Source organism: Myotis lucifugus, unplaced genomic scaffold, assembly GCF_000147115.1.
Source record: "Myotis lucifugus unplaced genomic scaffold, Myoluc2.0 scaffold_1425, whole genome shotgun sequence".
Taxonomy (NCBI): Eukaryota; Metazoa; Chordata; class Mammalia; order Chiroptera; family Vespertilionidae; genus Myotis; species Myotis lucifugus.
This window is the reverse complement of record NW_005872473.1, coordinates 35374-59547: the sequence shown is the minus strand read 5'-3', so window position 1 is coordinate 59547 and position 24174 is coordinate 35374. Positions and strand designations below refer to the sequence as shown.

The 24174-nt window shown below is 45.5% G+C and overlaps 1 long non-coding RNA gene across 1 annotated transcript; it reads left to right on the top strand.

Annotated features, from left to right (window-relative positions):
- Nucleotides 1–12378: 12378 nt before the first annotated feature.
- On the top strand, nucleotides 12379–23084 carry LOC106695490. The gene is made up of 2 exons (XR_001346568.2): nucleotides 12379–12429; nucleotides 22869–23084. It is a non-coding gene; the product is annotated as an uncharacterized LOC106695490 (long non-coding RNA).
- The last annotated feature ends 1090 nt before the right edge of the window (nucleotides 23085–24174 follow it).

Sequence of the window (24174 nt, the reverse complement as noted above, 5' to 3'; positions counted from 1 at the left end):
TACTCGTGCAGTAAAGTCTTTCCTTCTTCCCTCAAATGCAGTCACTTCCTCCGAGTGTGTACTCTCACTTCTTTCCCAGAGAAAGTCTCCCGCAGGCGAGGGGGCACATCTTCTTGGGAGTTTCCAGATTATCCTTCTACACGAAGACCTGCAGGAATGAATACTTCTCCATTCCAGCCAAACCCTCGCGAAGTCTCTGAGGAAGTAAATGACCAGGTTGGCATTTTAAGCCACACGAAGTAAATGACCAGGTCGGCATTTTAAGCCACACACTTATTTTAATACTAGAGGCCCAGTGCACGATATTCAAATATCGTGCACTGGGGGGGGGGGGGGGGAGTGTGTTTGTCCTTCAGCCCAGCCTGAGCCCTCTTGCAGTCTGGGAGCCTTCGGGGGATGTCCACAGGCCTAAGCCGGAAGTCAGACATCCTTAGCTCTGCTGTGGAGGCGGGAGAGGCTCCCGCCATGCCGCTGTGCTGGCCAGCCTTGAGCCGGCTTCTGGCTGAGTGGCACTCCCCATGTGGGAGCGCACTGACCACCAGGGGGCCGCTCCTGCGTTGAGTGTCTGCCTCCTGGTGGTCAGTGTGCATCATAGTGACCAGTTGTTCTGCTGTTCAGTTGATTTACATATTACCCTTTTATTATATAGGATGCAAACAATTAATTTTATCCAATTCCAGAACCTATAAAAGCTAAACAAGTAGAATTTTGCATATCATCGCAGATTTCCTACAAAGTAATTTCCTGTGAATTCTTATAAACAGGTCTGCTGCTTTTAAAACCTTTAAACTGGGTAGGAAATAATAGCTGACTTAGGCCAAAATAAAGTTAGGTGGTCAGTGTCATTTGCTAATCTCCTAAGTTATGACACCAAACACACTGGTGAAAGCAGCCACAGATCCCTTTAATATTTAGTCAGGTTTTAGTAGCCATGGAGCTAGAGCTAAGGGTCAAATGCTGGGCCCCGACTCTAAATAGAGATTTCAGAATCCTACGGTGGGTGGGCAGATGCCAAGAGGAGGAGTGCATTTTCTCGATCTCCTTTTTACCCCAAAGACATAAACAGGACCCCCCACAACAGGAACAGTGTATAATAGCTCTTTATAACAATCTTTTGTTTTTTTTTTTTCAATTTTCTCTCCAAACAAGCTTCTGAGTTTACCTGTCTCGTGTTTCCATGGACAAAAATTAGGAAAGAAGCCAAGCAGATGACTCATTTCATTAGATGTGACTTAGAGTTTGTAGCTTCCCCATAAGATGAATTGGGCTTTCGGTCTAAATCCCTAATGCAAGGGCAGGTCTAAGTGAGGGAATATACTTCCATTAGCATCTTTTCTCTTGTTTCCATGTGATTTGAAAAAAAAAAGTAAGGGAGACTGAATTACTTGCTGGAATTCAGGGGGAAAATGTCAATTTAACTCAGTGTAATCATTCAACACGAATTCTGTATTGAGAGAACAACATATTCAATTCTATTCCAAGTAATATTTAATTGCTTTCTGAACCTCTTCCAACTTCAATTAGTGTTAGTTTAGTGTGTAACTAACTACATTACCCTAAAATAATTAGGGACGGTGCAGTGTCCTCCATCACTTATGTGATTTGTATCAGCAGCCTTGCTTTGGAAGAATCTTAAATAGGGAAGCAGATGCAGAACCTATTTTCTCAATAGGATCTGGTCTCCAGGACACAGACTTAATTGGCAGTAGATTCCTTTTGTCATTTTGGGGGCACTGGCTGCTCTTAGCTATGTAGAACATGGCCCAAATACCTTGACATGATATACTAGTCCCTCCATGATATGACTTTCACTTCATCTTGGACCTCATATCTTGCACTTCAATTCCACTAATTTGACATAATTTTTATACCTCTGTGTTCTTGTTTTTGTAGTGCTACCTGCTAAAGTGCCCTCCTAACTGAGCCACACCTACGCACATTGCTAGGTTCATATCAAGTGTTACTGTGCAATAGTAATCAAAATAGCATGGTACCGGCATCAAACATATAGCGCATAAGACATGCAGATCAATGGAACAGAATAGAGAGCCCAGGAATAAACCCATGCCTTTAGGGTCAGCTAGTATTTGATCAAGGAGGCAAGAACATACAGTGGGGTAAAGACAGTCTCTTCAATAAATGGTGTTGGGAAAATTGGACAGACACGTGCAAACAATGAAACTAGACCATGCTCTTACACCAGACACAAGAATAAACTCTAAATGAATTAAAGCCTTAATGTTAGACTTGAAACCATAAAAATCCTAAAAGAAAACATAGGCGGTAAAATCTCAAATATTTCTCTTAGTAATATTTTTTCTCATATATCTTCTTGTGCAAGGGAAACAAAAGAAAAGAAATAAACAAATGGGACTACATCAAATAAAAAAAAGTTTTTTCACAGCAAAGAAAACCACCCGCAAAATGAAAAGGCAACCCACTGAATGGGGAAACATATTCACCAATGATACATCTGATAAAGGTTAATATCCAAAAATTATAAGGAATTTTTACCCCCCCCCCAAAACACAAACAAACAATCCAATTAAAAAAATAGGCAAAGTACCTGAATAGACACTTCTCCAAAGAGGACATACAGATGACAAATAGACATATGAAAAGATGCTCAACGTCACTGATCATCAGAGAAATGCAAATTTAAACCACAATGAGATATCACCTCACACCTGTCAAAATGACTGTCATCAATAACTCAACAAACAAGTGTTGGCAACTCAGACACAAAACAACAGTATGGTGATTACCACAGGAAAAGAGGGTGGGGGGGAGGTGCAAGAGAGTACAGGAGGAAAAAATGCTGGATACTTCAAAAGAGACTTGACTTGGGGTGGTGAACACAGTATACACAATACATATATGGACGTTGCATTATATAATTGTACACCTGAAACCTATATAATTTTTTTGCATTTATTATCATTTTAAAATTTTTAATTTTATCTTTATTGTTGATACTATTATAGATTTCCCCATTTTCTCCTTTTGCCTAGCCCAACCAGTCCTCGCTTCTCTGGCCTTCACCACTTGTCTGTGTCTATGAGTTATGCATATATGTTCTTTAGCTAATCCCTTTACCTTCTTTCATCTCCCTCACTCCCCTCCCCAGTTGTCAGTCTGTTCCATGCATCAATTAATGGGTTTCTATTTTGTTCATCAGTTTATTTTGTTCATTAGATTCCACATATAAGTGAGATCATATGGTATTTGTCATGCTCTGACTGGCTTATATCACTTAGCATAATAATCTCCAGGTCCATCCATCTATATAATTTTATTAACCAATGTCACCCCAATAAATTTAAAAAATAAATAAAAAATAAAAGAGTACAGAAGAAATCCATATAAAACACCTTTATATTTATGACACACTATATGCGAGTTGACAGGCATACTTTACAAATTTTAACTGATCTAATCTTTACGAAGACCCTATGATGCTAGTTTCATGGCCATTTTATGGATGAAGAGACTGCGGTCTGAAGAGGTTAAAACGCTCAGGTGACACCACGCAGCTTTGTCTCTAGCAGAGGTGGGACTGAAACCCGGGTTGTTCATTCTCCCTGTCCTTTAAAAATATATATATATATATATATATATATATATATATATATATATATATTGATTTCAGAGAGGAAGAGAGAGGGAGAGAGAGATAGAAACATCAATAATGAGAGAGAATAATTGATCAGCTGTTTCCTGCACGGCCCCCACTGGGGATGGAGCCCACAACCTGGGCATGTGCCCTGATCGGGAATTGAACTGCGACCTCCTGGTTCATAGGTCGATGCTGAACCACTGAGCCACACGGCCGGTCTCTCTCTCCTTGTTCTAACCAACCGTATGAGTCCGTTTTCCTGTAATTAGCCTTCACTCACAGAAGTTTTGGTATAGACACAGATTTATTAACTCATTCAGTAGAATATCTTGTTCATTCCAGGAATCCCCAAAGGAAAGTACTTCCAGGAGGGACTAACTTACTGCCTCTACAGCAGCCTGAGTGGAAATGTGCTTCTATAACTTATTCTGTCAGTTCCTGGTTCTATCCTGACAACGCTACAGACAACCACCACACCTCCTTTATATAACAAGCGCCTTCAACCATGGGAGACAACCAACATTTCCCTTCCTCTTTGAATGATTTCTGATGTATTTAGGTTAAAAACTTCTTATTCCATAATTATCTGGAAGTAAAAAATAAAAGAAATTGAGTGATGAAAACCTTAGGTCATTCCTTTCAAAGTCATTCCCAGCACCGCCTTAAACAAAAGAGAACGGAAGGCCGCCCACAACCACAACAGCACAGGAGCTGTGGGATGTACTTCCGTGTGTTGCAGGGAGGCTAATGGCGCAGAGACGTGGATTTCCCGAGCACAAGAGATTCAAATCCGGAAAGAAGCCACCCGCCTGGGGGTTGGCACATAACTCTGAAAGGTCAAGGAGCCTGGAAAGGAAGCGCATAAAGGTAACCTTTGGACGCCAGGACTAACTTAAGGCGAGGAAACATAGCTGAGAGTGGAATTATTTAAATAAAAGGTTGCCATAAAAGATCATTGGCATTGAAAAAGTGAATTTCACACTGAGGAGCCAAGGACTAATTATCAGGGAAGTTGTAGCAACAGTAGGTCTGGTTTGTGTTTCGGACCTCTGGAGGCTAGTTACTTCTAAGAAAATAATAGGTGTTAAAAATAACTATATAACTATTTGATTTTTGTTCCATGTAAAATTTTAATAAAGGTGGAATAAAAATTATCTTTTGTAGCGCATCAAAGGATGAATAAAATGTTAAAGCCCTTTGTTTCAAACTCACTTTCATTATGGTTTGAAAGTTACTTGGATAAACCTGAAATTATGGGTTAAACTGGGAGCGCATCTGTCTAAATAGTCTCAAATGTTTAAAGAAACCCCCAAGAGAAGATACACGTCACAGTGATAAGACATTTGGGGTCTTGGCCTACTTGACGGCTACACTGTGACAAAAGACTCTGTTTTCCATTATTTAAAAGGATTTTTAAAAATAAAGTAGAGAAAACATATTTATATGTGGTTTTAAAAGGCTACATTTCCATTATACCTGGGGCCCAAATAGAAAAACTAGTGACAGTCTTCCCTTGACCTTTATAGTATAGATTTAGAATGTCCCTTCTTTATCGTATGGCTTCGTTCTTTTTATTTCTTTGTAACCACTGGATGGCCCATCTCCCTTATCCTGTTACAGCTCCTGCTTTTTAATTAGGCCGGTGCATGCTAATGCGCAGCTGATTGCAGGGGGATCGTTGAAGTTTTATTTTAACCGCAATAAAATAGTCGTGCTAAATATTTGCAAAGGTCAAAATTTTCACATTCAAAAGGCACTTCTCTGGAGAGTGAAAGGCCATATTGAGTAACTTTTCACACACCGAGCACTCGGTAGGTGTTTGATAAATGTGTCGTGTGAAGGAAAGAGTGGGACATATGTTGACGCTCTCCTACAATAATGTTGTCAGTCCATTCAGCTAAACTCTTGTTCTGTGCATTCCTTGTGCCAGGACCAGTGTAATGGATAAAAAAAATTAGCAGGATGTGTTTGTCCTCAACACCTCAGAGTGCAGACAAAGAGACCTACTATTTCTAACAAGTGCACCACCCCTCCCTGAGTAACAAAGCAATTCATGTCCATTGGTGGAGAGGAGGAGGAGAGAAAGGGCAGTGCAGGCAGGAGAAAGCAAGAGTGAAGGCACAGAGAGGTAAATGGCAGAAAGCGCGTCAGTGAGAAGGGAGGGCTGGGAAGGGAAAACATGGAGGGAGGGAGGCCAGTGAGGGTCCTGAAAAGCCCAGATCATTAGTCTGGGATGGAAATGGAGGGGTAACTGCACGGACGGGCCGACAGCACTTACTTTCTACTCTGCTTCCTTCTCCTTGGGGAGTGACCTCAACGCCTGCAGTTCACCTGAGGACTGTCCGTCAAGTCCATTGGGGTCACGGAGGAAGGAACGACAGCCAAAGCCAGTGAGCCCCTGGGAGATGGGCTTTCTCTCATCTATGTACTCCAACCCCAACTTCTATGATGCTCAAAGCTCCCAGGGGAACGCTCCTCTCCCATGGGGGGGCTCCTCTCCGAATTGCTTACATTTTGGGCTGTCTTCCTCTGGTGCCTGCTGTTTGCCTGTCCTACGTCTGGTTAGACCACAGACCCTTCCCACGGCCACCTGTGCCGTCCCATCAAGATGCTGGCCTCCCTAGCTTTCCGAATTGAGAAGATCGGACTTGACTGTCAGAACTTGGCCGATCTGCTGACAACAGCCCTGACACGGACCGTTTTACTGAGCTGAGCTTTTTAAAGATATCAGGTCATTACTCCTAAGTACAAATCCGCCGTCTCCGTGAAGTAACGGGCATGGCCTGCATTGGATTGGGATAGTCCCGGCATTCGGTTCAGCAGCTTGACCCTGAGTTAATTAGTCTGACAATTCCTGCTGGCTGTGTAATCAGAATACTGCCACTTTCAACTTTGTCAGTAATTTAGTTCATTTGTCTTTATTACGATTCCATGATTATTTCTGGTTGAAAGACTAGTATTTTTGATAATTGTAATATTCGAGATGAATGGCAACAATAATGTCAGTGTCAAGAACGTGCATTAGCGTATCTACAATAACATCATGGGCTTTAAAAATAAATTTCTTTGAAGAAAAGAAGAGAGCAACTGTTTCTCTAACACTCACACAACCTTTCCTGTCTTGATCGTTTAAATTACCATCAATGACATAAAAGCATTCAATCCAAGAAGAGAAAACAATTTCTTCCCAAAAATAATCTCAATGTTTTTGAAAATTGTACAAATAACTTTATAAGAAGTATAGTGTCTTTTTAAAAAAAGACATTTCTCCAATTTACTTCTTTCACAAATCAGTCATTTACATTTTCCATTTTTCCCCCAATCTGGTTTGCATGCATAACCAATTTTGTACAGTTGCAATTACAGAGTAGATTCAATTTTGTATTCTGCTTTTTTCACTTAGCATTATTCTTCCATAATAATTTAAAGAGAGTTTTATTTATGGTTATTTCAAATGTAGAGACTATAATTTTCTAAACTGTACTTAAGTGCTCAATTTAAACATTTTAATGGCCAACCCAAATCATCAAATGTCTTCTAGATAAGGGTGCATTATAGTTAATGCTCAACATTGCAGGAAGCAACTTGCATATACATTCGATTAAAGTCAAATGTTATACACAAGTGGGAATGAGGACATTAAAGGCAGGCTGTTTTAATGTATTTGGGAGTTTTTCTCCAGTCAGATCTGCTTCCAGCATTGGTTAGTCTGGCTGCTCAATGGTCATGCCCTGAACTAACTCAGCCAGTTTCTGCACATGGCTTCACATGCGCACCTCATTTGGAGTTGAACTTGCTATGATTCAGATAGCATTATCCTAAATGATGTTAAGAAATTGTTTATTTTCTGTGTCAGCGAAAACGGCGGAAAGGCCAACTACATTTCGCCTGAAGAGAGTCCTGTCAGAACCGACATCTTGGCAGATACAAAAATGCAAGTCAGATACTTTCCCAGGGCGCACTAAAACCAATGAACTGAAGACCAATACCCACTTCCACACTGTATTAAAGTGGCATCTCCTGAATTTACAAATGTCAGAAGACATGCTTTATTAGCTGCTGTCAGAGTCCTGTTTCATTTTAGTTTATCAGTTAAAAAAGAAATTTGCTTTCCTTTTGTGCAATTTTTAACCCTTATTTCAAAAAGTGGTTTGAGAACACACATTTTAAAAATGAATTGTTCTAATGCAGAATGGCAAGAGGAAAGTTGACTATTCACCTCTCTCTATGTATTTATTAAAGAAACAAAATCTGAACAATAAATTATTTTGTGTGATGAAGTCAGTAGCCCAGCGAGGTCTTTTAAGTAATATTATGCTTTAATTTAAACAGCTACTTTTTAAATTGGATATTTTTAAACTATCAGGTTATTCGAAAGAGCTGCGGAAGACTATTTCTGCTTAATTCACTATTAGGCCCTTATGAATATATGATGCCCAGTTTTAATTTCTACATGTAAAAGGGGATTTTTTTTTCTTTACCCAGAAATTTTAGGGAAGAGCAGTAGAATTGATGAAAGAGATATTGGTTAGAAGATTAAATCCAATTGGATTGTTTTTTCTGGAGGAGAAACTAAGATGATTACTTATTACGCTCTTCCGGGGTACTGGTTGTTATAACAGTCAACAAGAGCAACTTCAACTAGTCTCTTCAATTTTATTTAGAATAGACGTTCTCAAAGTATTTTTCCTGGACCAGTAGCATAAGCATCTCCTGGGTACCTGCGGGAAATGCAATTCTCAGGGCCCACCCCACCTACTACATCAGAAACTGCAGACAGCCCAGCAATTGCTTTTAGCCAACCTCTGTGTGATTCTGACCCACACGAAAGTTCCAGAACTGATGCTTAGAAGCAGCTTGGGGCGTTGGGGGGCGGGGCATGGAGCTGACAGGAGTTGGGGGAAGGCTCCTCTGCCCACACTCGTCCATTTACAACCTGCTCCCACCCTGGTCCTCCTCCCTGCTGCACATCCCTCCGCCCCCACAGCAATGATCACTTCCTAACGTCCCATACCATTTGCTTGTTTAGTTTATTTTCATTCCCCTCCGTCCACCACAAGGAGAGAGATTTTTGCCTGTCTGCTTCACTGCTGTATCTTCCCCGAAGACCACAAAGGCAGTGGGGAAGATAAATAAACAGTAATTGAGTGACTGGAGAGTTGCTGTCACAACATTTATTCAAGAGCTGTTCACTATGTTGTCCACCTAAAACCAATATTTTTCAAAAGTATTTTCATTGATTGCAGAGAGGAAGGGAGAGGGAGAGAGAGAGAGAAACATCAATGATGAGAGAGAATCATTGAACGGCTGCCTCCTGCACGCCCTCCACTGGCGACTGAGCCCGCAACCTGGCAATCAAACCGTGACCTCCTGGTTCATAGGTCAACACTCAACCTCTGAGCCACACCAGCAACACGTTCAAATGCCTATTGTAGGAGGAAGTGTGAAGAGTGTATGAGACTGAGAAAGAGGCCTGTTGGATGGAGTAGAGAGCACTGTTGGGGCCGGGGTGGGGGGAGGGCGAAGCTGGGGGGCAAGGGTAGTCCATTTGTGTGGGGAGGGAGATGCAACCGGAGCTGAGGCCCCAGCACTTTACAAACCATAGTAAGGAGGGAAGCACTGGGAAGCTATCCAAGAACGTGAAGCCCTGGCCTGCGTGCTCAGCTGGTTGGGCACTCATTGTCCTGTGCACCGAAAGGCTGTTGGTGTGATTCCTGGTCAGGGCACATGCTTGGGCTGCGGGCTCGATCCCCAGTAGGGGGTGTGCAAGAGGCAGCCGATCAGTTTCTCACATGGACGTTTCTTTTTCTTTTCTCCCTTCCTCTCTTGTCAAAAAACAATTAAAAACATTAAAAAGTAGGCTTTCATCTGATGATGAGAACAGATTTAGGTTTTGCAAAGGTTCTGGCTGCAGTATGATACACTGGGTGGGGGTTGGGGTGACGGGCAGAAGGGATGGGGCTCAGCAGCCAGTAGAGAGGGTGTTGCATGGTGTGGGCAGGAGATGATGGAAGCTGGTACCAAAGAAGCAGTGGGGGAGGATCAGGCAATAAAGGAAATGTTAAGGTTCCTTCTCTTTATTGGTCAATGTCTTCAGTAGGCAGCCTGTGCCGTGGCACCTTCGGGCCCCATTGGTGACACAGCTGCACAACTGTTCCTTTTTGGCCCCCGCGACCTTCCCCTTGATCTGATTTGCTGGCCTCAGCATCTCCCGTTCTTGTTCTCGTCTCCCTTCCCCAGTTATCACTGCACTACATTGATGGTCTGCTTGTCTACCTTCTCCAATAAAATGTAGGCTCCTTGAATATGGACAATATGTTATGCCAGTCATTCTCAAGCTTAACTGCACGGTAGTCACCTGGGGATTTTGTTAAAAACGCAAATTTTGACTCTTTGGCTGTGGCGTGGTGTCTGAAATTATTCATTTGGAATCAGACTCCGGTGATGCTGATGCAGCTGGCTGGTGGGCTCACTTTGGGTAGAAAATCTTTAGGTAAATTTTTATCCCCACGACTTAGTAGGGGGTCCAGTACCTAACAGATTCTTGACAAATGTCCCTGAGTATATAGTCTAGTCCAGGTGGTCGCAAACTGCGGCTCGTGAGCCACATGCGGCTCTTTGGTCCTTTGAGTGTGGCTCTTCCTAAGCCTTAGGAGTACCCTAATTAAGTTAATAACAATGTACCTACCTATATAGTTAAAGTTTAAAAAATTTGGCTCTCAAAAGAAATTTCAATCCTTGTACTGTTGATATTTGGCTCTGTTGACTAATGAGTTTGCCGACCACTGGTCTAGTCTTCTTTTCCAAACTCACCTGCTAATATTTCTCTTCTCGTACCTAAATCTCAAAGCACTGGCTTCCCGTCACCCCAGTTTCCCATGTCAGTTTCCTTGCTGGTCATGTGACTCGCACCTGGAGCCCCAGCTCCCCTTGATCTAGAGTTGAAAACAACTTTGCAAACCCCTCTCAGCTCCCATCTCCTCGAAAGGCTTTCTGAGTTCACCCCAGAGAGGAGTGAGTTTCTCTCCCTCTCCACCCATCTTCACTGCCTAATAAAAAAGATAGGAAACAGGCCTATCTGTTTTTCTTTTTTTCTGACAGACTTAGGTGATGTTTGCTTCCATTCAAATCTGGCTTCACATTCCCTCCCCAAACCCAGAACCTCCAGATGCACAGGCCCCAGGGGGAAGGGAGTCCAACGCCTTTCTTCTCCGATTCCCATGAAGGAGAACCCGGTTAGTATTCATAGAACAAATGAGTCAGCGAACCTGGCTGAGTGAGTCGAGGCAACACTGGGTGGCCAGAGAGAGGACCTCTGCTCTCCTTCTTGAACTCTTATGTGTGGGATGGCTCAGGGGCAGCTTTCTGATCACACGTACCTTCCAGAATCGAATAGGCCAGAGGGTGACTGGGCAACTCCATAGAGAAGAGGGGTGACACGTCTTATCAGTGGTGTGGAGGATTTTGCTGTTGGTATAGATGTAAGATGTGAAGACGGAGCCAAACCTCTGTCCTACTGGCTGTTCCTTTGACTACTCAGGAAATACAATCACCCCGATTCATCCTGATGCCTGGTTCTGTGGAAATACTCGAAGGGAATAGAGAAGCTGGGGTTCCAGAGGACGATGCCGTCTTTTAACCCACAAGTCATCTACACCGAAGGTCAGGGGACTTGGGAGTCTCCCGAATAAATGACTTTGTTCCTTGCGATACAGTGTCCGAGGTTCCAGAATGAGTTGACCTCAAGCTAAATACAAATTTAATCTCAGGACATAGCAACACACAGCATGGTCAAACTACAGCCCGCGGGCCGGATCTGGCCTGTTTGAAATGAATAAAACTAAAAAAAAAAAAAAAGACCGTACCCTTTTATGTAATGATGTTTACTTTGAATTTATATTAGTTCATAAAAGGGTACGGTCTTTTTTTTTTTTAGTTTTATTCATTTCAAACGGGCCGGATCCGGCCCTCGGGCCGTAGTTTGCCCACCCCTGGTCTAGAGTATATGCTTTTAAATTCACAAGGAATTCTACCTACCTGATTTTTATTTTACTTTATACATGAAAGATGGATGGTCCAAATTTTAAAAAAGGAAAACAGTCTACCACTGGCTGAGTTCATGACCGTGTTTATGAAATATAGGCTACGAGGTGCCCATTTGAAACTTAGATGCGTGTGGCTGTTGATGCCTGAGCGAGGTGAGGCATTGCTTGCTTCGGTAGATCAAACAGTCTTTTCTCCAATGCTTTTGTACATTATTAATTTCCCTGCCATTTAAAAGAAATAAATGAAAGGTGAATTTTCTCCAGGTTAGATTGATCACAATTTCTGAATCCCTGGGAATCTGACGTAAAGGGTTTTCCACATTCATCCACCACCTACCTTTGCCAGTGTGGTGTTCACCCTCACCTCCCTAACCTGAGGAACCAGATGAGACCGGCTCTGCGCACCAATACTGTAACTCACCCACACCTGCGGTGACTCCCTGCCCTCGTCCCAGGGACAGTACTCCGGGAGCAATCAAGGGTGAGTCAATAATCAAATTATTCCTTTTTCTTTGAAATAGAAAAGAGTATTTGCTTCCTCTTCTCCATTAGACACAAACAAACAGACAGTTGAGTCACAGCAGTGAGGACTTGCCAATGTTTTGAAAACGGCACCTATCAACACACTGACTGAGCAGGGCTCGGCGTTGAGAAATGCTGAGGAAGCAGGCGGGCAGGCGGGAGGCAGCTGCATGGCCGGCCCTCGGGGGTTTCTGCCAGGGCACTGTGGGTAGACCCTTTCCTGAGAGGGCTGTTTCGGAACTCCAGGTAAGTCAGGCTTTGCAACGCCTCGCTGCCCGGGTCCCCAGTCCTCCTTCCCAATTGCCCTTAATTTTTATGAGGCGCAATTTACTAAACTGCCATGATAAGGATCTTGGCCGGCTCTTGGCACTGGTGCTGGTGGGTGTGTCGCTCCCTGGATTCTCTCCGGACGGACGCGCCCTCCTGCTCCTCCACCCACCCCTTCCTGCCCTCCTGCTCTCGCTGGCAGTTTCCACCCTCCCAGCTCCTTCCCGCCCACTTTCCACCTCCCACAGCCTGCTCTGCTCAGCCTCGGGCCTGTGAACGGCGGGACCTTGAGCAATCCTAGGAGTGACAGGTGCTGGGTGTGCATGACAGCGACCTCCCTGTTCCTTCCCAGCGAGCACCCCGCCTCCACGGCCCTCTGAAGGCGCTGTTCTTCCAAAGGGTCTGGGCATTAAAAAAAGGAGTGCACATTTGGTAACAGTTTTATGGAGATATGTCACATACCATCGAATACGTCTCTCTTTTTTAATCCTCACCCAAGGACATTTTCTTTTCTTTTTGAGACAGGGAGAGAGAGAGAGAGAGAGAGAGAGAGAGAGAGAGAGAGAGAGAGAAGAGAGAGAGAAACATTGATGGATTGCCTCCAGCACATGCCTGGACCGGGGATCGAACCTGAAACCTAGGTATGTGCCCTGACCCAGGATCGAACCTGTGACCTTTCTGTGTATGGGACAATGTTCCAACCAACCGAGTGGCCCACACTGGCCAGCGCAGTTTGACCAGTTTAAAAAAAAACATTTTGTATTGATTTTTTTAGAGCGAGAGGAAGGGAGAGGTAGAGATAGAGGGAAACGCCAACGAGAGAGAAACATCAACATTGATCGTCCGGTTTGGGTATTTTTAAACGTATCAACAAAATGCTACTATGACCAGCCAGGGGAAATTGCCACCTTCATTCTGATCTAACTTTAGGAGAGTATTTATCATAGGAAATAAGTCCTTTTCCCCCATCCATCCATCCATCCATCCATCCATCCATCCATCTGATCTCTTCCTTGCTCTCTCCACTGCCGTCATCGCTCTCCGCCCTCGGCAGACGCGTGGAGACGTCTCTTACCCACTTCCTCCAAACTTTGTGATTTGACTTTCAAAGTCTAGTTCTCAGAGAGGCAAAGAAATAAACAGGAAGCTTGTTTGTGATTCTGTCATGATTGCTTTATCATCATGGCACGAGATGCTAAATGATGAGGTGCAGACACCCATTTTATGAGCGCATTGCAGTCTTCCCCGTATAATTAATACCCATCATTAGCGGCAGCCACATCACCTGCAGCCCGGGGAGCTTGCTTTCTGCAGGTCTCGATGGCTCCGGGGAGTGTGTGTGCTGGTGCACCTGTTGCTGGTAATCGGGTTTTATGAGATGAAGGGGCCACTGGCCCTTGGCCCCCGTCACCACCCACCTTCTCAGAAGGGCACCGGCGGTGGCGAAGAGCGGCCTTACGCGGGCTCCTCTGCATAATGAGGCGCGCTCTCTCCTTCTGCCTCCTCACCTCCCACCGGGAGGAAATATTGCACCCGTCTCCCCAGGAGGCACTCGGGCGGGTGGCCTTGTTGTGAAGCACAGGAGCTGGAGGCCATCAATCTCACACGTCCCCACCGGGACCTGCCTCCTCCCGCTCGGCCTCCTGCCTGAGCTCTGCTTTGTCTTATTCTTGGCAACGAGCTGCGGCCGACATTCAAAACACGGCTCCTTCTCACAGTTCCTTATCTCGTCTCCTAATTGCTCAGACAAAGCCGGAGAGAAATTGGGTCGCACATTCCCAGGGTGTAGGTTTACACGGGGACCTGCTTTTGCTTCCTCTGAGGCTCCCAGGTAGCTAAGCTGTTGCTGATCTCCTACAGCAGGCCAGCACCGCCCGGGTCGGTCCCGGTGCCCGCAGAGGCCCCGCCATTGCTCACGATGGGCAGAGGCGCCTGGGCGCACGCAGATGGGCGCAGAACCATCACCGCTATGAACTGGCACCGCCGTGCCCTCCCGACGCGGGGCAGTGGCCTGGCCCCAATGTGGAGGATGGTTGACCCAGAACACCGCACGAGGGAGCCCACCCCAAACCGCAGGCCTGGCTGAGCCTCGGCTGCCCACCCCGCCCATGCACAGCGGCCTCCCCCACACAGCTCTGGCCTCCTGGCTCGGAAGCTGCGAGGTTTCCTAGGCAACAGCCAGGAGAAATGACCAGGTGCGCACGGGCCCTCCTGGGAATATCAAGGAAGGGTTTGTACACGTATTCGTGGAGGAGCCCAAGCTCCGTGGCCACGCCTCGTGTCACAGCGAGTTCCTTTTGCTTCTCTCTTCCTCTCTCTCTTTTGGAAATTAGCATTTTGTACCTTGCACACCTAAGGCCCTTTCTCCCTTGTTTTTGTTGGAGCAGATTCTTTAAGAGTGTTTCTGGGGACACAGTCCATGAAGCGGTTCAGAAAGTCAGACCGCCTGGGTCGCCATGTCTTCTGTAGCTCACCCGATAGACTTGTGGACAAGTTACTTAACTTCTCTAAACCGTATTTTCCCACCTATACAATGAGAATGGCCCGGCCGGCGTGGCTCAGTGGTTGAGTGCTGACCTATGAACCAGGAGGTCATGGTCTGATTCCTGGTCAGGGCACATGCCTGGGTTGCTGGTTAGATCCCCAGTGTGGGGCGTGCAGGAGGCAGCTGATTGATGATTCTCTCTCATCATGGATGTTTCTCTCTCTGACCCTCTCCCTTCCTCTCTGACATCAATAGAAATAAATAAAAGTAAATGAATAAAAGGAGAATGATCGTGGCACCATCTCATCGACGTGCTCCTGTTAGGGACTCCAAGATGCCTAGCAAGCAAGAGCTGGGAGACAGACAGACTTGGGGTAAATCCTATCTCTCTTAGCAAGCCACATGATGTTAAGCAAATAGCTAACCTCTCTGAGCCCCAGTTTTTAATAAAATGGGGGAAACTATTCCTACTGGAACAACCAGCATCTATTTTTGAGCTTCACTTTCCTCATCTATAGAATGATTACATTGCTGGGAAAATTAAATTAAAAACAAAACACGTTATATTTATACCAGAGGCCTGGTGCATGACATTTGTGCACTGGCGGAGGGAGGAGGGGAGGGCCTCTCAGCCTGGCCAGTGCCCTATCACAGTCCAGGACCCCTCGGGGGATGTCCACCTGCTGGCTTAGGCCCGCTCCCTGTGGGGTCCTTAGCGCTGCCGTGGAGGCAGAAGAGGCTCCCGCCACTGCCACTGTGCTTGCCAGCCATGAGCCCGGCTTCTGGCTGAGCGGCTCTCCCCCTGTGGGAGTGCACTGACCACCAGGGGGCAGCTCCTGCACTGAGCATCTTCCTCCTGGTAGTCAGTGCGCATCATAGCGACCGGTCATTCTGCCATTTGGTTGATTTGCATATTAGGGTTTTATTATATAGGATGAAGCTCATGGCTCACGGTCACTATAAACTCTCTCCTCCTTATTCCCTTGAGTTGCTACAAGTCAAGTATTTTTAAAATAAAGCATCGAACAGACCATCCAACCTCATAGGGAAGGCAGGGGAGGGGGGTGAGAGAGCAGCCAAAGGACTTGTATGCATGCATATGAGCATAACCCATGGACACAGACTCTAGGGGGGTGAAGGCATGTGCTTGGGGATGGGAGTGACCAGGGAGAGGTCAATGAGGGGAAAAGGAGACTCATGTAATACTTTAAACAATAAAGAATTAAAAAAAAATAAAGCAAAGCAGGCGGTGCCCTGGTTAGTCCCGGATCTGCCTCTTGCTTCAACAGTGTTTGGACGGAACGGACCAGGGACACCCCTTCCTCCAGCCTCTGGCCTCCCTCCAACCTCTTTCCCAATCCCCACCTCCGGAACGACCTCAGCCATCCTCAGCCTCTGAGAGCAGCCAACACTGGTTTTTGACCTGAACTTCTTATTTCCCCCAACCATGAGCGCCCAAATTTGTCGGAATTATTCCCCGAGGCGGAGGCTGCTGCCCGCCTGGCCAGCTCCTCTGTGGGCCCCACACCCACCTCTCTCTGGGCTTCTGTTCCATGACCATGTGGCCTCTGCCAGTTGGTGGAGAAGAAGCACAAGGGCAGCGTCTCTTAAAGAAGCTAAACTATCTCTGTGACTTCCGGGAGAACCACTTCCGGGGCGAGGAGGTGAAACTCATCAGGAAGATGGGCGACACCTGACTCACCTCCAGGCTGCTAGGCCCCAGGCTGGGCTGGGCGAGTGTCTCTTGGAAAGGCCCCCCCTCAAGCACGACCAGGAGCCTGTGGAGCCCAGAGGCCTCTGAGGGGCCCCTCTGCACCCCCTGGTGTCTGGCTTCTGCCTGAGCCTCTCCCCAGAACCAGTAGGCATCCTTTTAACCACCCTGGAGCCCTCTCCCATGCATCGGACCGCATGAAACAATAAAGCTTTTGCAGCAATAAATACATACATATAAAATAAAATAAAGCAAAGCAAAACCAAACAGCAATAGTAACACTTTGAACTCTGATAACAGGGGGAGAAAGCTTAGCACAGAGGAACTAGCACTTATTATTTTAAGATAAAGAAACATCAGTCAAACCAAATACCCAGAGATCTTCAGGCCTGGATGTGGAGGTGATTCTAAAGCGCAGGGGTGAGTGTTGAAGGAGATGGTTAGGGATTGAACTTGCCCTTGTGACACGCTTTCAGGAAGAACCTGGCAGCTGCTGGCCTGACTCGTAGGTTTTGACGTTAGAAAACGACGAGCACTTCTCCTGGGTGTGCGGCAGTTTCCGAGAAACCTGACCTACAGGACCCGAGTGACAGCCTTGGGGCTTTGACAGGTCAGAGGGAGCCGGCGCCCCTCCCGCTCTCGGCTCCCCTCGGTGCTGAAAACTTCCCATTTCACAGGGAACCCGGGACCTCATTGTGAGGCCCTGCATCAGAGGCCCCGTTCTTTCAAAAAATGTTACGAGACATGAGAGAGGGAGCCTGCCCAGCTGGGGGCTGTGAGCAAACAAACGGAACCAAGACAGGCCGCCAACACTAATGCTCACCAGAGAGCAGGGTGTGAGGGCCTCTGGCCAGGGAGGGACATTCAGTCAATCTAAAGCCACAACCAGAGAGTCAGATGGGTTTTGTTAAACGCGCATGGTTTCTCACGTCAGCTTTCCAGATAACATGTAAGCAGCAAAGACCCTTTTCCATCATGTCCTGGGCTCTCACCCTGAGGTTCTGAGGATGCTGAACGCACATTATGAAATGTCCTCGGAGTCCTAAGCCTGACAGCCACGGATGGTACTGCCCCGCCCTGAAGTCCTTGAGAAAAGCATTTGATCCTCAGGTTGTCCTGCTGCGGACAGAAGCTCCGAACTTGATGGGCTTCTCAGAATCGAGATACACAGGCTGTGGAGATGAGTTTAGAGCTAGACACGCCTGTGCCCTGTGGGAGCTGTACCTCTGGTGGTACTGGGGAGGGTGAAGTGTTGGGAGTGATAACACATCTCAAATAAAAGTGTGGTTGTTTACACGACCAATGATCCGCTCATTAAAAAAAATGTAGAACGTGAGGAAGTAAAGAATCCCGTCTCGCCGTCCAGGCTCTCTGGTCTACCATTGTTAGCATTTTGTTTGCTTTCCTCCAGGATCCTTTTTGGAGGCTGGGGGAGTCCATTTACTTCTCTGATTAAAAAAAAATTATCTTTATTATTGAAAATATTACAGATGTCCCCCCTTTTCCTCCATGGACCCTCTCCACCCTGCACCCCCAGACCTTTGCCAAATGATTGTCTCTTTTCTAGTTATGATCATACAAATGAAACATTTTTGAATTCTGTTTTTTAATATGTTTTACCGTATCATAAATACTCCACATACACAGTGTTGATGACTGCTTTTCATTTGGGCAAGTCCTTACTTTCCTTTCCGTCCCCTGTCTCGCCCTATCATTCTCTTCTACCTTCCTGTCTCCACGATCCTCATACATCATTTCATACAGAATGCCGGGTGCGGGAAAGGGGGTCTGAACAGGAAGGGGCTGTTTCCAATCAAACCTGTGAACCGTCACAGAACAAGTATCAATATTAAGGATGAGTCTACTATTCCCAGCCTGGTCTGTAGCAGCTCAAATGTAAAAATTACTTTATTAAAATAATTTCTTCTTACCGATACATACTCATCACATGCAATAGTCAAAGTAAATAAAAATATGTCATCTAAAGAAAAAAGGCACCTTTATCCTACATTTCATTCCCTAGGGATAGGCTCCTTTAGTCATCTGCACAGCCTTCCAGACTTTTAAAAATACTCATACAAACACATGTGAACATTGTGTTTTTAAATGCTATGAGATTTTAGACATAGCGTCTTGCTACTTATTGGTTTTACTTTCTATATCATTGACTTCTTTCCACTCGGTTTATATAGTCTTACCTCGTGCTCTTTTGACAAGCGCGTAGTACTTTATTGTATGGATGTGCCATCATTTATTTAACCATTCTTTGAGTAATGGACACCCGGGTTATCTATTGCTTTTTGTTATATTAAATTGTGCTGCAATTGGCATTCAATCCTGATGGATGTATCTTTGCCCATTTGCATTTCTAACAACAACACAACAAAACGTTCCAGAGGTAGAATGGCTTGGTCAACAGTTAGAGATGATTTTGTTTTGCTGGAAGGTGGCGCTCTCTCTCTTACGGTTCTCTCAGCGGATCTCCCACTGGCCACGGATGTGAGTTTCCATTTCTTCACACCCTTGTCTTCTCAACTGGTAGGGATTGCTAAATCTGGGGCACAATATCTCAAGATCCCTGTCCCCATTGTTTAATACATCCTGCATGCTCACCTTTCTCTGACTCACCAAGTAAACAATTACTCTAGGAGAGGCAGAGGGCAGGAGAGAATAGAGGGCCAAGATGACGAAAGCATTTGGTCACCTTCCGCCTGGTTTCACAGTTTGCCACACCGGGTTTGTGAGTAAGCGGGTTAAAAACTTGACAGGGCAGCTAAAGAAGGTAGTAATGTCTCGCCTTCCGGATGCTTTTACTCTCCAATTATTTTTATTGTGCTAAGACACACATAATAAAACATTTGTTATCTTAAACATTGTTAAGTGTGCAATTCACGGGAGTTAAGCACATTCATATTGTCATCCAACCATCACCACACCCACCTCCAGAATTTATAATCTTGCAAAACTAAACTCTATACACACTAAACAATCCTTCCCCATTGCTCTCTCCCCTCAAAGCCCGACAACCACTCTTCTACTTCCTGTCTCTATGAATTTGACTGTTCTAGATACCTCAGATGAGTGAAATCATGCGGTAGTTGTCTTTTTGTGATTGGTGTATTTCACTTAGCATAATGTCCTCAGGGTCCATCCATTCAGTAGCATGTCAGAATTTCATTAGTTGCCGTGGTCGGCAAACTGTGGCTCGCAAGCCACATGCGGCTTTTTGGCCCCTTGAGTGTGGCTCTTCCTAAGCCTTAGGAGTACCCTAATTAAGTTAATAACAATGTACCTACCTATATAGTTTAAGTTTAAAAAATTTGGCTCTCAAAAGAAATTTCAATTGTTGTACTGTTGATATTTGGCTCTGTTGACTAATGAGTTTGCCGACCACTGTTAAGCGTATACCATATATTGCTTACCATTCACCCATTGGTGGACAGTAGGGTTGTGTCTATGTTTTATCTGTCCTGAATAATGCTGCCACGAATATGGATGTACAAACACCTCTTTGAGATCCATTTTCAATTCTTTAGGTGCACACCCCAAAGTGGAATTGCTGGATCATATGGTAAAGCTATTAATTTTTTTGAGTAACTTTCATACTATTTTTCATAGCAGCGATACCATTTTACATTCCTACCAACAATACACAAGGGCTCCAACGTCTATGCATCCCTGTCAACACTTACAATTTCCTATTTAAAAAAAATAAAATATACAGCCATCCTGACTGGTGTGAGGTGGGTCTGGAGGCCTTTGGAACTGAAGCATTGCCTTTTTGGAGAGAACCAGCTGAAGTCTACGCAAGTGTCACCTCAAAGATGCTCACAGTAGCAACCCTCCAGCTCTCTGGGGCCGAGAGGCTTGGGTGGAGGAAGAGGTGATGAACTGATACCACTGCACTAACTCAGCTACCCAAATGCACTAACCTCTAACTACTCAGCATGTTGATGTTGAGGAAGGAGTGGGAACAAATGCCAAGGAAAGAGAAATAGCCCTTTCTAGCTGCTCCCCGGGGAACGCTCTCATAGCACATTCTTTGCATTTACCACAGTGAAATGAAGCATTTAGTTGGGTGACTTCATTTATTTCTTTTCCTTTCAACTACAGGATTCCTGAGGGCAGGAGCTGGGTCTGTCTGGCTCATGGGTGGGGTGTTCACATTGCACAGTCTCCAGTACGAAGTAGGTGCTCGATAGCCATCTGGTAAACCTACTCACACAGCATGCCTCCTGCTTCCTCTTTCCTGGATGCCTTGAGGACCGACATCACAGGGTAGAAACTCATACCAATGACAGTGAACATAGACTTAAAAAGAGCAGTTCTAGGTTCACAGTAAAATTGAGCAGAGAGTACAGAGTCCCATGTACCCGCTGTCCCCACCCGGCACAGCCTCCCCCACTGTCCTTATCCTGCACCAGAGGGGCGTCTGTTACAATGAATGAACTACACAGACATGCTGTTACCACCCAAGGGCCACACGGTAGCTTGCATTAGGGTTCTCCGTGGTGGTGTACCTTCTGGGGGCTGGACAAATGTGTAATGACAGGTATCTGCCATGTAGTATCAGAGTAGTTTCACCGCCTTCAGAAAAACAATGCTTTAAAAAGTTGTTTTAAAATATCTTTTATTGTTTAGCATTCAGAATTGTTTAAAAGTTTGAGAAGAAGAAAAGAACATGTTTGACAGCTGTAGGGGAAAGGCTTAACTGGGTCCAGGAGGCCGAGCACTGCAGATCTCCAAGCACCCCTCCCTCCACCCTGGCCGGTGAAAGCAGTCCCCCGAGAGCGCCTGCCCGCTGGCGGGGTGGCAGTGGCCAGCACGGAACCAGGGGCCTGCGCAGGAGCCAGCGTAGCTCGGGCAACCAGGCTTTCATTAGCTGTCAAGGGTCACGGGGCTCAGAGGGCCAGCGAGTGTTTTCTTTCTCGGCGTGGACAAAGGCAGGCAGCGGAAGAGGGCCAGGCTCTGAAATGGCATCTCGATGCCAAGATTTTCTTATAAGCACTGGCTGAAGTGGCTTGCCTAAGCCTCTTAATGAGGGACTTAATCCGCCAGCAGGTGAAAAGGACCAAGGGCTTTTTCCATGGACAGCATTGCCAAACTCTAAGGTTAAGCACGCGGTCCCCGGGCTATTCGTTTTCTGCCAACGTAAGAATGAATTGCAATTAATACGAGGGAATGAAAACCCAGGTTAGATTAAGAAATAATTAAAAACAGTTTAAGGGAATCAGGAAGTTATGTGAAGTGTACCTAAGTCGCTCTTTTCATTAAGTTTTGTTTCAAACGGAGGCAAGGCAAGACTAAGTGACAAGGTCAGAGAGCTACGCCTGGACCTGTGGGTTGCAGTCAGAATGGCCTGACCTCAGGGAATATGCCCTTTCCAATACTTCCTGTCTGAACCTGACATGACAAAGCGTAGTGTGGTGTGTACGATTTTTTAAGGGAGAGATTTAGAATTTAGGCCTAAAGCTAATGTGCTCATTTGGGAAGCATTGAAGTGCAAGTATCTTATCAGACCAGGTCAGGATATTTGCGGGAATTTTAAATTCTGAGAAGAGATTCTAATTTAGAGACCACACTCCACCTGGTGGCAATTTACCTAAACTGCAAATACCTTTTCCCTTTTTCCTTTCTCTGCTTTTACTGGATCCTCTTGAGGGTGTTTTTTGGATTTCTCTCCTTTTGCTATTCAGTAAACAGCAGAGTGTCTTCAGATTCTTGGCCCTCTTATTGTACTTACTGTCTATGGTGATGGGGGATTCATCTACTCTTGCGATTCAAATGCTATTTAGGTGCTGATAACCCTCAAGTCTTCATCTCCAATGAGAATCTCTCTCCCAATCCCCAGCCAGGGCACCACATACGTTTGGACAGTCTGGGCGGGCCCTTCCATGGGAGGCCAGTCTTATTGCCGGCCATGCCATTGGCACCCCACAGCAGCCTTTCTTTTTCTTTTCTTTTAAAAATATTTTTATTGATTTCAGAGAGGAAGGGAGCAGGAGAGAGAGAAATATCAATGATGAGAATCATTGATCGGCCGCCTCCTGCACGCCCCCTCCTGGGGATCGAGCCCACAACCCTGGCATGTGCCCTTGACCAGAATTGAACCTGGGATCCTTCAGTCCGCAGGCTGACGCTCTATCCACTGAGCCAAACAGGCTAGGGCCACAGCATCCTTTCTTTAGGATCCCAAACTGAACCCAACTATTTATTTTTCAGGATTTCCATATCAAGGGGTGATACACCCTTTGTTCCTTTGTCATCCTGGACTCTTCCTGACCACCACCCCATCTGCTTGATGACCAAGCCTGTGATCCCACTACCTGACAACGCTGTGACTGTGTGCTCGTCTCCACCTCAGCTTTCTTACCTTAGCTCAAGCCTATCTTTAATCTCATCTCTATGCTGCTGTCAGAATAAACTTTCTGGGATGTATATTTGGTTCTGTCATTTTTCTGTTGAAAACCCTACAATTGTTTCTCATCACCTCAGAGTTAAATGTAAGTTCTGTATAGTGGCTTACAAAGTCCTCCAGGACTGGGCCTTGATTTCCCTCCCCGTTCCCTTCTCTGCCTTTTGCCAGACCCCCCGCTTCACTCATTTTTTTGGAAGTGGTCCTCCAAGTGAAACACACTCACTCTCAACCCCAGAGCCTTTGCTCACCCACTCTTCTCAGTATATTCTTCTTCCTCCTTTTTGCCTGGCTCACCCTGATTGGTCCTTTAGGGCTTGGCTGAGCCATCACCTCCTTCTGGACACCCTTATTGACCTCCCAAAGCTGGGTTAGAAGCTCTTCTATACTTCCGGAGGCCACTACTGTCCATTTACAAAGCCTTTAGCTGCTCATTCCCTGCCCCCCACATTAGATTTATCTCCTTTAAGGCCATGGACTTCTTCTTCACAACTGTATTCATAGCACTTAGTATCCATTCAGGCACACAGTAGGTGGTCAATAGATTTTTCTGGAGTGATCAAATAAAGTAAAAGAAGAAAAGAAAGCATCATGAACGTTCCTTTGCAATTCTAAATCTTCAAGTGATGGCAAATGCCTGCAGTGTTATCAGAAGGCACCAAGTATGCAGGCTGGGCTCTTCTCCCAGAGCCGCCACAGGGTCCCAGGCAGGGTGGACTAGCCTGCTCCGTGGCTAATGGCCTAGAAGACATAGGTTGAGTTTCAGGATGGGAAAGTCCTCTCCACTGAAACATCTTTTTTTCAGCCGCACATCTGAAATTCTTATGTAGAAAAGTCATTCTTCTAGCTTAATGATTAACTTTCAGTTCCACTGGAACAGCCTTTATCCCCATGCCCACACATTGAAAACAATCAATTACACTCTAATGTGAACTAGTTTCAAATATTCTTGCAAGAGGCAGTTATAACAGGGAGGGAGCAAGAATTTAGGGCACATGATAGGGAGAAGAGGGATCATTTTAAAGTTAGAAGAATTGTTCAAAACTAAGAGGCCAAAGCAATAGAGTTAAAGCTTGAATATTTGATACAATTGTGTGGATTGGCCTTTGTGCG